Source organism: Nanorana parkeri, unplaced genomic scaffold (genome assembly GCF_000935625.1).
Source record: "Nanorana parkeri isolate BGI_ZX_2015 unplaced genomic scaffold, ASM93562v1 scaffold257, whole genome shotgun sequence".
NCBI classification, from domain to species: Eukaryota; Metazoa; Chordata; class Amphibia; order Anura; family Dicroglossidae; genus Nanorana; species Nanorana parkeri.
Genome location: NW_017306525.1, coordinates 1,262,290 through 1,274,273, shown reverse-complemented (window position 1 = coordinate 1,274,273; position 11,984 = coordinate 1,262,290). Strand labels below are relative to the sequence as shown.

Sequence of the window (11,984 nt, the reverse complement as noted above, 5' to 3'; positions counted from 1 at the left end):
CACTGTAACTGCTGTGGAACAGTCAAAGGCTTTCCAACCTTCTGGAATTTATCTAATTCCTGGATCTGTAGGAAATAGTTTGTTAACCAATGTACCACTTTCATAAAGATTGCAAACCAGTGTACAGCTTTCATATGCAAAACAGATTGCAAAGCAAAACAATAGTTTGTTGGTGTGTATCCATTTCTCAATATCTATGGTCATTCCATGCCAGAAGAATCTCAGGCTGATTGCCAACCGTGTTCTGTTGATGTCTTAATGACCTCCCATTGGTGATGCATGGAATTCTCTCAAGATCCTCTTTGCCTCTTCCTCGGATTTAACAACTCTTCTTTTTCCAAAGGAGATCTCCCCGTCTGTCATTAAAGAGAAAGTTATACAGTGACACATTAATTACAAAGCTATTTTCCAAAACCTCTGAAATCTACGGAATTTCTTAAACTCAACCTGTAGTGTAGATTTTGCAGTGGTCTGCTTAAACTTGTACCGCTGTGACTTATTGTAGCCTGATGGGTAATTTCCCACAGAAAGGAATTTGAAGATCTTTTCAGATTTCTTCTCCATACCTATAAAAAGAAGAACACCATTATCAGCTAAAATACAACAATCCTTTGCGTCCGTCACTAGCCATCAGTCAACATCAGTAATGCTTAAAAAGTTGTAGATAATAAAACCTATTCTAAATGCGTAATTACTACAGACACACCAATATTGATATGGAGGCTGATACAGAGCATTTCTTTTCATACTTGTACTAATGCTCCCTGATACTATGTGGATTTTTAGTCCACGCAATTGCATTTCACCAGAGGCCAGCTCTAAACTTTGTGAGGCCTCAGGCCAAACTCATAAAAAACTAATTACACTCATAATGAAAAAAACCAACAAATGATAATTAAAATTCAACCGTATCAATTGCATATTTTAAGTTAATAACCGCCACCGATAACCACCAGCAAGTGTCAGAGCCTGCAATGGCATCCCTGATAAATAACCTCCAGCAAGTGTCAAGGCCTCCAATGCAATAACTGCCAGCAAGTGTCAGGGCCTCCAGTGCCAACCCCAAGCAAGAACCTCCAGCAAGTGTCAGGGCCTCCAATGCCACCTCTCAGCAATAACCGCTTGCAAGTGTTAGGGCCTCCAATGCCAACCCTCAGCAAGAGTCAGGGCAATGATGAGTATTAAACAATTTGTAGCATGGCTTCTTACTATGACCTGGGGGAGGGGCGAAAAAAAATTTCTGCCCCGGGCGCCCAGAACTCTGGTTACGCCACTGCTCTGATGCCTTTGGTGACTCCAGCAAGTATGAGGGCCAACAATGCCAGCCCCCAGATATAACCGCCAGCAAGTGTCAGGGCCTCCAGTGCCAACCCCCAGATATAACCAACATCAAGTGTCAGGGCCTCCAATGCCATAATATTAGTATTTTTTCTGCATTACTGTTTAATGTATTGCTGGGATTTATAGCGGATAGTATTATTTCTACACCTATATTTTACGTTCGATTAGGGATTTCTGCATCAGAAACTTGCGATTTCCTGCAGGAGGAATCCCTACCCTGCAAGCAGCTTCAAGTTAATGATCTGAATGCCAGCACAATGCATGCTATCATATGTGATCAGAAGGAATCAATCACTATCCCTGGATGCATGATCGATGCACCCGAAGGGAGTGATTCATTCCTACTGCATGTAAACGTATCACATGAGATTGTATGCGGTGTGCCAGCATTCAAACTCAGTGGCCATCACCAAATGATTAAATTGAACAGGTGACAGCTGATGCGGGAATCCTTAATCACACCTAAACATATATCTTCTGTCTTCAGACATGATAATGATGATGCCACATTCATCACCATGAATTTTCACCATTTTATTTGGTACATTTGTTAAAAGATCATTTTGTCAAGTGAAATCACATATATGATAAACCTTGCCCCATCAAGATATATATTTTTTCAGCAAGGCTTACACCAACACCATTAGCATATAACATCCAGCAGCACCAGGCCTATTACAATATGAGATCCCTCACAAACACCATTGTAATATGCCACACTAGTATAATGTTCAAACAATATATTTCACAACAGCCCCCCCAATATAATATTATGTCCATCAGAAGAACCATTGTAAGACACCCATCTTCCAGAACGTTCCAGTACCTTCCCCATTAAAATACTTCATACTGTAGCAGCAGTTATGCTATTTAATTTGCTGGCTGCCTGGCTGGGATTTAAAGCACCATTGGTCCAAGCCGTCCAATGAAAATGCTGCAGTGGAGGCATCTACGTGGCCTGGTGTGGGGGGGGGGGGCAAACGTTTGCATCCCCCTCCTGCTCTGCCAGGCCACTGCTTGAATTAAGGGTCTGAACACCGAGAGTTCGGCGTGTTTCAGTAAGGCGGCAAAGGCTGCTGTAGTACAGCCTGGAGTTCCAGAATTCACAACAAAATTGATGTGGCCTTACCATTGTGCTGTTTTTGGAGGACTTTTAATTTTGCACAGATATGCTTTGAATAAAAAAGAAATAAAACAGAATTTTTACAGAATTTATGCTGGTGCAGATCACCTGGCTAGAGAAAGGAGCTTTTCAATTCAATTGTGAAGAAAAAATAAAGTCTGGAGGTGAGTTTGGTCATGTCACCAGCTTTGCCAAATAGTTGCTGACATCACACCACAGTATAGTGCATTAAATGAATGCCTAGGTAGGTGTGAAATAGTGATGAGCCTAATCGCTTGGTGATAAACCCAGTTCGCCTGAGACCACCAGTTCCCCCTCTTGGCTCAATTAGTTGCGGCAGGGGCATTCTTTGCCCCCTTTGTGATGTATAGCTGTTGGATGGGGAATGCATCTACTGTCACTGATTGGGCCAGGAGGGGGGTGGCAGTCACAGTTTTGAGCGTGCTTGGGGAACTGGGTTCACACAAAGCCCAGGCTTATCACTAGTGTGAAGTACCCTTGGGGATCATAGCGGACAGCAATATCAGCTTGCCTTTATAAATTGGTCTCTTAATTTACTACAGCATTTCAGTGGTAAGTCGTCAATTCTGTAGCACCCAAAAAGCAATACGAAAACAGGAGCTGTGAGACAGATTAAGCCAGATAAGTCTAATGCTGGGCACACACCTTACAACCATCGCAAGCCTTTTGTCTTGCGATGGTTGTAAGGTAATTAAAAAAACGTACAATCTGCCTATCTTGGACAAGCAGATCGTACTTGCGATGATTGCAAGCCGCACCCCCCTGCGGGGCGGTCTTCCGATGACCGCAATGCCGAACGGGCCCGTCCGGTTTTTATCTTACGAACATGCTATACACCCGCCGAACATCGTACGATGCTCGGCGGGTTTTCGAACATGTTCATAAGTTAAAAGTCGTGCGACCTTACAGTAGTAGAGGTCGCACGGCTTCCACACACCTTACGATAATCGTACGAGCGTGGGATTTCCCGCGATTATCGTAAGGTGTGTGGGCACCCTTATAAGGCACGTTAGATATTGGGCACACAGAATACTGATTTTATGAATGCACCAAATTACACTTCAGGTTAAAGGGTTGAAGATCACGATGCAACTAGCACACCAAATGTTGTGCTAAATCGCACAAAAAGTTGCACCATCTGCACCAAATAAATTATTTTCAAGAAAATGAGTTGGTCAATATTTAATGCAAGAGGTATGCAGTATTGGGTTTCTGCACCTAATAAACCATATACGCTGCCACATTACGGTACAATACTGTAATCAGTGGTGTCCCTTTTTTTTTTGGTGCCCGAGGCGGCAGTGGGGAAGGGGGGCATGTGGTGGTGCACCAGGCTTCCTCCTGACAAACCTGCACCCAATTTGAAATCTTCTGCCCCCATGTGCTCCAAGATGGAGACTCTCATAGTTTAGAGTTAGGACCGCACTATAAGAGGTGCCTTGGCGCGGCAGTGCGGCTTTCACATCCTCTGCAGAAGACGTGTATCCAAACCTCTGTTATTATCCTTAGTGGTGAGACAAGTTGTTTTACATGCTGGTTTGTGAGTGTGCCATGATGCCTTTCTACTGTATGTGGTGGTGCATGCCGCCCTTTGCAGAGCTTTTCGTCCCACCCACTGATATCACTGGTTGGCAGGAGCTCTGCGAGACGATGGCCAGAGCATCCCAGGTTGCTGAGAGCTGGTATCAGGTGCGTCCGCGGGCGAGCAGCACAGGGGGAACCCGCTGGCAGGAAGCAGCCGGAAGGGTCCGAAGGCAAGGTAACCAGGGGGCAATCCAAAGAGGTAGTCGAGGGTAATCTGAGGTCGAGGCAGGCAGCAGAGGGTCAGAAACGATAGGCGGTCCAAGGTCGGTACACGGAAGGTCAGCAGAGGGTTCAGGAAACAGGCAACAAGGCACATACTAGGGGAGCTTCGTATGTCACACCATGAGGTGGAATAACTCAGCAATAAGCCAGAGCTCAGGCCAGGTTTTTATAGCCAGGGGAGTTAGGACCACCCCCCGGTCACCGAGGCAACCAGGAGGCTTCCTTCCTTGGGAACCAATGGCAGGCGAGAGAGATGGAAGGTGTGTACAGGGAACCTCCCCCAGCAAGGCTCACACCTGATGCCTAATGGAGCAGGAGTGCTACACACGTGCCCCCGGGGATGCGCGCGCAGCCTGCGTACCGCGCATGCACACCCGCCTTGCGACTCGAGCATGCGTACCCGCAACCCGGGCACCAGGAGTTCTGCCAAGCTGAGGGGAAACCCGTGCCCTGCGCCGTGCCCGTGGCCCCCGAGCAGGGGCAACACCCCCTGCTTCCTGACAGCTGGGCAGGGAGACCTGTATGGCTCCTACACATTTCCCAGCCTGCCTCTTAACAACCTCTTAATGACACTCTAGCCGGAAAGGGGACGGCAGGCACATTTCTAACATTGTCCAGCAGAGCAGCTAAGCTGCTCTGCCTGCCACTCCCCCACATGACCCAAAGAGATGCCGCCTGAAGCTCAAACTCATTAAATGGCCAGCCCTGACTGAACTGTAATTTTCATTTCCATACCCATACCCATGTCAGCACATCTGTGTTATCACGGGGTTGCCTACACGCCATCTTCAGTCTCAGATGTGCCGACATGGGAATGTTCCAGAAATACAGAAAATTGACGGCAAATATAAAGTTTATGGAGCCCATTGTGTGATACATTTACTACACGGATACAGTTTAATTTATAAATCCCTTCCTCAGCTGTTCTAAGAGTAGCACTGCGACAAAAAGAAATTTGACCCTGACAACTTCTTAATTGCATGTCTGTTTAGAGTGAAAATCTGTCTCCGAACCCTGCAAATCTGTAGCGGTTGGCTGCCCAGGATTCCAAGGGCACAGTAAAATGGCTGCATAGACTTTGCTAAATTAGGGGCAGACTGATTTGCATCTGATTGTGATGCTAATTTGCTTGATAAATGTCAAACAGTTGCCACCCTTTTCTATTATTTGTTGCATCTCATTGCTGCTAATCGTCTTTGCATGTGTCATTCTATAAGAAGTCCCTGAACAAGAAACTAAATCCCAGGATCAGCAGGTATTATATTAATAATTGCATATTTAAAATGATTTGAAATGAATTTAACATGTTAAAGCTTAAGATTTTAGTGACTGGGTTAACATACTGTATACTTTACTTTAAATAGCTCAATAAGAGCAAAAGATGCTCCTTTTTCTGAGCAACACTTGAGTGCAATTATGGCTGCCTTGGGTAATGATGGTCAGAGATGCTTGTGATTGCATAATTGCTAGAAATTCTTCCCGTAAGCAGGTCCCAATCTTGTACTCCTCTTTTCAGGGGATTTGGGACCTGAAGTACTGATTGTACACAAAGGGGCTGATTTATAACCCTAAGTACTACCCTTGTCGCACTCCTTACCGATATGTCCCTTGTAGTGGGGGGTGCTCGCAGTGACCGCGGATGGCGCCCCGAATGTCAGCAAAAATGTAGAAATGTCACCAGCACACCAATCCTTTTAAGATAGCAAAAGCTTAATTTATTGAAGTTTTTTGTCATATGACCAAACAAGCTCTTTCGGGACCGCGCAGGGTCCCTTCATCAGGCTTTAGCATTGACTATGCTAAACTAGCATAGTCAATGCTAAACTAGCATGTCAATGCTAAAGCCTGATGAAGGGACCCTGCGCGGTCCCGAAAGCGCTTGTTTGGTCATATGACAAAAAACTTCAATAAATTAAGCTTTTGCTATCTTAAAAGGATTGGTGTGCTGGTGACATTTCTACATTTTTGCTGATTTATAACCCTTACACTCAGTGAATAGCTAGGTTGATGCCATTCCCACGACACTACCACCATTAGATGGCGCTGAGAAGCATAAGAATTTCCTATGCACCTTAAAGGCATCTAGTGGCAGTAGTGCCCTGCAAACAGTATAGGCTCGGTGGAAGGGTTATAAATCAGCCTCTTAAGAGTGCCCTTAGGATTTTTCTAGGAAACATTACCAGCCTTATGTTCCATTTCCTATTATCATTGGTCACATTTTTCCATCCACATGATAAGCCTATGCTCACCTCTGTCAGTATCACTGCAAGCATCAGGTCTCCACCCACCTCTCTTCTTTGCAGTGCTATGTTGTCCTTCTGTGTCTCTGCTTCTCTCTCCTTTGTCATTATGCTGTTCTGACAGAAGTACAGACACTGATTGCATGCCCAGAAATTGAAGCCTGTAGTTCACCCCCTACATAAAAGGAGAACTATGAGGTGAGTGCTTTTCACTCACCTCATAGTTCTAGCCGACCTGTGACAAAGAGACTGTCACAGGTTGGCTCAGTAGATCGGGAAGTGAGCGAACACATAACGGCGTTCGCTCACTTCTCGATCCTGTCACAGCTCTCTGCCGTGACAGGGGAGTGGCTGGATTCCCCCCTCCGATCCTCCAGCGCTGACTGTCGGAACGGACGGAGGAGGGGGCGGGTACAGTTGGCTCTGCCTCTAGATAGGCAGAGCCAGCTGTCACTCACGCAGCTGGGCGGATCCAGACATAATTGTCGGTATACTGCGGCTGTAGCTTGCGGTATACTGAGCCCAGGGTGACGGGAGGACGCTAGTTTGTGTCCTCCCGTTACCCTAAGGAGAACTCTGGGGAAAAGCCCTAACCCCATAGTTCTCCATTAATGCACAAAAAAGTGCACAGTCAGAGCAGTCTTTTGCACACACATAAAACACCAGTGCACCATACACATAGATAGTGCAGACAGACCAATCACACAAATACATTACAATACCACTTATTACCATTATGGTAGTGTTATTAGAAAAGAGTGGTGGCTGCATGGTGCAGCTTCTATGTCTGCTCTTAACATTACATTGACATTCTTCTTGCATGTAAGGCATTTATTTGAACACATGGGAGTTCTCCTTATATGCCAGCAAGATGGCAACTGAGCTCTAGTAAATTATAGTGGCTTGGTTAGTACACAAGAACAATGTGCTCAGCAATAAGACTAGCACAACCCTGTGACAAAACTGCAGCAATAATCCTTTTCATATATGGGATAAAGCAATAGCAACCAGCCAGTGCTGTTCACAAATGGGCGTTAGCGTTGTGTTGCTGTGTCCATTGCAGTATATTGAAACACCCCTTAAATGCACGGTCAATATATAGCATTTTTTATATAGCATTTTTTGGGCATTTAAGAAGCGTTGCACAGGTGTTTTAGTGGAGGCATAGGAGGTTTTGCGATCCCAAAAACCACTGGGGAATCATAGAGTGAGTGGACAGAGCAGGTGCAGATTAGACATGCAACATTTAGTTCAGACATGACCGTTTCTGGCTGGCACTACATTGAGGCATAGGTCAGGCTTTCACAGGTTGCAAGTACCTGACTAGAAGCTGTCTTTGCTGGCAAAATGCCAGCTTCTAGCCAGGAACTTACAACCTGTGCAAGCCTGACCTATGCCTCCCTGTAGTGCCAGCTCTTATGAGTGTCATCCAAAGCAGTGCCAGCCATACCATTGCAAGTACCAGCCAGAACCGGTCATGTCTGAACTAAATGTTGCATGGCTAATTCAAGCAGTTGAGCAACACCCAGAATTGTATTACACATATCTGCCCAGCTACTGCAACTCCTTCCAAAAAATAGAAGTGTGGCCACTGCTGGTCACTTCCCTTCACAACATCACTTTACCCTTTAACAAACTTCCCTACTTGCAGGGCATTTTCAGACATCCCAACTCTCCCGGACGCTCCGGGAGTCTCCCGCTATTAGATAGCAGCTCCCGGACGCCCGGGAAAGAAACATTTTCTACCGGAAAGGTTTACTCTGCTATATCTAGCAGAGTAAACCTTTCACTGCTATCTGCTTTTTTTTCTGACATCGAAACCGTTGTCAGAGGAAAAAAAAAACAGTATAGGAATGCATAGCTAGATTGCTATTGGCTATTTCACTTTGCAATAGCAGACTAGCTCTTGCAGCCACCCACTGCTGCTGTCAATCAGCAGAGGGGGGACCTAAAGTTCTCCATCAGGTCCTCTTCTAGTGATTGACAGCAGCAGAGGGCGGGTGCAATAGGCAGCCTGCTATTGGAAAGTGAAATAGCCAATAGCAATCTAGCTATGCATTCCAATGCTGGTTTTTTATTTATTTTTTTATTCCAACGACAGCAGCTGTCAGAATACTAAAAAAAAACCCAGCAGATAGCAAATCTATTGCTTTGCGTGCCACCTGCCATCATTTTAGGGGGGTGCCCTCTGCCCCCCTCGCGGAGGGGGGGCAGAGGGCACCTCACTGAAATGAGAAGGGCACCTCCCTGAAATTGCTTTTTTTCAGGTTGGGATCCCTGCATTTTTGATGCCTCCCTAATGCTTTGAAAATGCCTGCCAAATGCCTTAACACTATAAGCGTGTTAATCAGCGTTGTTCTTTCATTACATTCTCAACGCACGTGTGAAAGGACTTTTACAGTGATCGTCCAGGTCATGTGCTGCCCATGTGCTAGTGTCCCCTCTGCTGTAAAAACACAGGTCACTTGCTTGGCCCAGCAGCTATTCTGCAAATACCTAGTATACGTACATTGGGCCAAGCTGGTCTATGCATAAATATTTATACCTCAAGTTCAACTTCAACAACATGGGGGATTTAGTCCTAAATATGGAGGCCATAAACAAAGGTCACATAATGCAAAGGGCTACACTAACATGGCATTAGGTCATACACACGTACTCTTGTCTATGGAGTTATACACATTAGCCTTCAAAAATATTGAGGGACAATATATCACCGTGGCTACTATATTCATTGATGCAGCCATCTTTGGTGAACTATATGCTTACTTGGGCATATTACTGGAGCTTATATATTGCAGTCCAGATGGACAAGATATTTTAATGTACGCAACGTAACTAATAATACTTATAAGTATATAAAATACATTGTTTTCAATTAGCTACAGTATGGCTACCTAGTTTAGACTTCACTGACCGTGCCTCATTTGCAAGTCAGCAATGGCAGCCTACAAATTTCTGCCAATATAAATATTCAGCTGCAGAAATCCAAACTCTTCAGACAAACCACAAAATAATAGTACCAGAATTTTATAAAAAACAGTATTTTCTCTTGAGGCAAAATACAGTCACTTATGTGTTGCACGCTATGCCCATTATGATTCCAATTTAAAAGAAGGCTATGGATTCATAATTTGGTTTCTCTTTGTAAAAGGAATAACCATTATCTAGAATTAGACCCAAACAATGAGCCTCTTTGTGGCACCCTGGAGGAGGCAACCCATAGTGCAACTTTACCTTGCCAGATACAGATGGTGTTTCTGCAACTACAATTAACAATCCATTGAGGGCTTTTTTTATAACCATTGATGAGCCAAACCATCATAAACAACTGCTACAGCAGCTACTGGCTTAATGGTTTTGCAGGGGACATGCTTGTGTTCTGACAAAGATAATGTCAGATTTAACACCTCCAGGTGGCAACACAATGGGGTTGATTTATTTAAGCAGTAGAAGCTGCTCACTTTACAAATCATATAATATTAAAAAGATACACTAGTTTACCTTATTTTCTACCCAATCATGTGCAAAAGAAAATAAAAAAACATGATTTTTGTAGTTAATTCAGATGAAGTGAACACTGCTTCATTTACGAAGCTCATTGACCATTCACTTTGCCAAGTGAACAGTCTCTATTCCTTTAAAGTGACATTAAACCCTCAGATTTTTTTACATAAACCAATACTGTAATGTGTGCCTTACTGTAAGCCATGGTAGTTTCCCTTCTCTTTGCTGCTCTTCCTTTTAAATCCTCATGTCTTCTCCTGCTTGGGGAGAACTTCCCTTTGCAGCTGACTGCCTCAGGTTGCAAACCTATACACAGACACCATGTAGCCATTCCAGAGACAAGGCAGTCTGCTGCAAAACAGAAGTTCTGCCCAGCATGAGAACAGATACATATTTAAAAGGAAGAGCAGCAAAGAGAAGGGAAACAACCAAGGATTACAGTAAGGCACACATTACAGTATTGTTTTATGTTAACAAATCTGAGGGTTTAATGTCACTTGAATAAATTAAGTGCAGTGACGTTTCTGCAAAGTTGGCCATACACTAGTAGACTTCCGAACAAAAGATCTTTCTTTACCACCCGATAATGCCATCAGAGACTTGACGAATATCGAACAAAATGTTGTTTTATTGTAACATTCAATTTTGGAATGACTGGAGTTTCCAGAATGAAAACCACATACATTGTTAGAATTTCATTAAAATTTTCCATCCTGCTCCTTTGACCTTTTTCAAAATGGATGATCGTTTTGACCACATCAACTAATAGAAAGTCTCTTTCAAAAATATACTAGTGTATGGCCACCCTTCGTATAGGCAAATGTTTTTAAAGGGAATCTTACTTTCAAACTTTAAGAGTAAATGTCACGCCCAATAGAAGATGCCACAATATGCCAGCTATTCCCATTTTTAGCCAGCAAAGCCTTTTCTGTGTCCTGATCTCTGCTTCTAGCCATTCCATGGTCCTGTTAGAGTTCCTCTACCGGCAGCTTTAAGCGTGGATTGGCAGGGTTAGCCATAAAATAAGTAGCTTTTCTGGTTAATAAAAATAACAGTAGGCATTTTATGGTGTGATCTTAAAAGAATATGCAAAGCCCAAATTTGTTTTCTCTAGTTTTGTATAGAGTAGAGAATGGTTAACGACCCATTTCAGGTTGTTTCTTTTTTTTTTAAGTCAACATGATTTTATTGGCTTTAGTGTGCAAGGAACAAAATCCTTTGTTAGACTTCACGCTAACGGTATTTCTGAGAATCTTCCTCCTTCTCCAGGAAACACAAAATTGAACAAACTTTAAAAATCCCTCCCACCCCCCTCGTCCCTCAGTCGAGATAAAAGTAGACTACCTCCACTAGTGCAATAGGGAAATTAACCAACATTCAATGAAAACACCATCAGACATAGATCAGGGTGGGAAGTCCTAGGCTTGCCACCCTGGAAGATTCTCAGATATACCGTTACTGGTAAAATCACCAAGAAAAGAAATCTTCCAAACCTTACTGTAGATTTTCCTAGTCACCAACTTCCTACTGGAAAAGGAGAGTATCTACCACTTTGTCTGAACAACCCTTCTTTTGTAACAAGCCCCTTTCAAGAATTTGGGTTTGGCTGTAGAACTGGCCGTGGGAGAGAAGATTCCTCCTGGACAGGAGCTCCCAAGGGGGGTGGGGTGAACGGATCATCTCTGAAGATCCGAGAACCTGGTTCTCTTGGGCCACCGAGGAGCTATCAGTATGAGAAAATATCTTGCCTGATTCAAGTATTGTAAAATCTAAATGATCAAGGACAGAGGAGGAAAAGCATAACCTAGGTTGAAAACCCGATCTTGAGCTAGTGCATCTATGCCCAATAAGCCCCCTTCATTTGCTCTTGAACTTACTTTCTTGTTTTCCTTACTTGCAAACAAATCTATATCCGGTTGACCCCATTTGTCAACTATCAGACTGAA

General features: G+C 43.9%; 1 protein-coding gene across 1 annotated transcript in view; it reads right to left on the bottom strand.

Annotated features, from left to right (window-relative positions):
- Positions 1-1,802: 1,802 nt before the first annotated feature.
- Positions 1,803-11,984, bottom strand: part of KLHL12 (kelch like family member 12) — a 30,457-nt gene continuing 20,275 nt past the window's right edge. Inside the window, exons 13-14 of the transcript XR_001941253.1 lie at positions 11,556-11,558; positions 1,803-1,818 (exon numbers count right to left, since the gene is read on the bottom strand). The gene's annotated coding sequence lies outside the window, so the exon portion shown is untranslated. The remainder of the gene's footprint in view (positions 1,819-11,555; positions 11,559-11,984) is intronic.